Source organism: Palaemon carinicauda, chromosome 33, assembly GCF_036898095.1.
Source record: "Palaemon carinicauda isolate YSFRI2023 chromosome 33, ASM3689809v2, whole genome shotgun sequence".
Taxonomy (NCBI): domain Eukaryota; kingdom Metazoa; phylum Arthropoda; class Malacostraca; order Decapoda; family Palaemonidae; genus Palaemon; species Palaemon carinicauda.
In genome coordinates this window covers 42,156,166-42,158,665 of record NC_090757.1, presented here as the reverse complement: position 1 = coordinate 42,158,665, position 2,500 = coordinate 42,156,166, and the positions used below count along the sequence as shown (strand labels likewise).

The following is a 2,500-nucleotide window of genomic DNA, read 5'->3' as shown; positions in this document are numbered from 1 at the left end:
GAGAGAGAGAGAGAGAGAGAGAGAGAGAGAGAGACTAAAAACGTAAACAAAGGAGACTGGATAAAAGAGGAAAAATCGCATACTCCAGGTGTTTCCATTAGATAAAATGAAATGATTAAATTAGAAGTGGGAAGCCGAGTTGAAACAAGGAGGTACCGCTGAATAAGATGAGAATCTAGCAAAGCGTGTATCACTCCTGGATAAGTAAGTGGATTAGAGAAATAAAAAGAAGGATGAATTAATCAGCCTGGCTCGCCACCGACATAAATATCACTGGAAGCTTTTGATAGGCAACACGCCGGGCGATATTTCAGAGTGATGCTTGCAATTTTCCTGACCAAATGCCAAGCTCAAACTAATAGATTCGGCTCTAAACATTTAACATTTTATCTATATCTATCTATTTGTCTATAAACACATCATGTATATTATTATTACTACTACCAATCAAGCTACAACCCTAGTTGGAAAAGCAAGATGCTTTAAACGCAAGGGCTCCAACAGGGAAAATACCCCAATGAAAAAAGGAAATAAGGAAATAAATAAACTATACGAGAAATAATGGACAATCAAAATAAAACATTTTAAGAACAATAACATTAAAATAAATTTTTCATTTGTTCTATTAACTATAACCACTTCAAAAACACAACAGGAAAAGAGAAAAATACCATGGTACAGAGGTTAAGGCACTACCCAAGACTAGAGAACAATGGTTGGATTTGGAGAGTCATCCTCCTAGAAGAGCTGCTGCTTACCATAACAAAAGAATATTTTCTACCATTACCAAAAGCAAAGTAGCCATAGAACAATTACATAGCAGTAGTTAACCCCTTGAGGGAAGAAGAATTGTTTGGTGATCTTAGTGTTGTAAGGTGTATGAGGAAAGAGGGGATGTGGATAGAATAGGCCACACTATTCGGTATATGTTTGGGCAAATAAACAATGAGCCGTGGCCAGAAAGAGAGATACTATGTAGTACTGTCTGGCCAGCCAAAGGACCCAATAGCTCCCTAGTGATAGTATCTCAACGTGTGGCTGGTGCCCTGGCCAACCTACTACCTACTGTATATATACATATGTGTATATATATATATATATATATATATATATATATATATATACATATATATATGTATATATATATATATATATATACATATATATATGTATATATATATATATATATATATACATATATACATATATATATATATATATATATATATATATATATATAAAGAAAGCATGTGTTTCGAATGACACTACATTACTTTATACCTGATCACTGTTAAAGATAGAAAGATATGTAGCTTGCGAGAATAAAACGGAAACAATTTGACAGGATATTAGGTGGTGATTACCCTTCCTATCCTCGGATGGGAGGGGTTTATCCTTCTGAGCTCATCTCTGAGTAGATATCTCGTAGAGGTGGACGAATTCGTTTAAACATTTGCTTGAAAAGAGGTTTTACAATAAGGACGTTCATGTAGTACGATTTCCGTTGCTTAGATATATTTATATTTTTCGCCTAACCAACGATTACAGATTCCAAAATCTTCCATTTGTACGAAGGACCTACTGTTGGTATATAGCTCAATCTCATTTCAATTAATTTTATGATTTTTGTCTGGTATTTGCACCAGATTCCACGAAATCGCTTAACCACATCTTATTAACTACTTTTATGCTCCAACAAATTTTGAAAAATATCTCAAAACTGAATATCAACTTTTAATCTTACTCCCACAAACACATCTTAGACGAGAGCACACACACACACACACACACACACATATATATATATATATATATATATATATATATATATATATATGTATGTATATGTATATATATATATATATATATATATATATATATATATATATATATATATATATATATATATATATATATATATGCTCTCGTATGAGATGCGTTTGTGGGAATAAGATTGTGCGCGCGCATATATAAAAATTTACACTACATACAATGTGTATATATCAATACAAATATATATATATATATATATATATATATATATATATATATATATATATATACACACACACACATATATACATACATATATATAATGTATATACTGTATATACCACCTAGTGCCTAAAAGCTGTCGATACATAACACGTCTCGGCCTTTTACAATTTCCTTGTTTCCAAGGAAGACTTCCTGTGCAAGACGAATGACTTACTATTCGTCTCTGTCAGCAATACGCACTGCAAGCATTTTAATAGACAGCAAAAGATTTATGGTTATTTTTCCATTACGCCAAAGAAAATGCAATACTATCGCGATGATAAAGACACAAATACAACAACAAAAACAATGGAAATGAAGAGTTTTCTTGCTTTCGGTGCCAGCAGTGGGGCAGTATTAGGATCATCAATAATATATTTTTCACCAGCAAAAGAATCAGTCAAGAACACATCTTTAATCAAGACTCCGCGAGGAAATTCCCAAAAATCTTCATCCAGGAAAC

The 2,500-nt window shown here is 32.4% G+C and overlaps 1 protein-coding gene across 1 annotated transcript in view; it reads right to left on the bottom strand.

Annotated features, from left to right (window-relative positions):
• LOC137626312 (carbonic anhydrase-related protein 10-like) overlaps positions 1 to 2,500 on the bottom strand; it is a 745,117-nt gene that overhangs the window by 635,431 nt on the left and 107,186 nt on the right. The gene's annotated exons all lie outside the window — the stretch shown is intronic.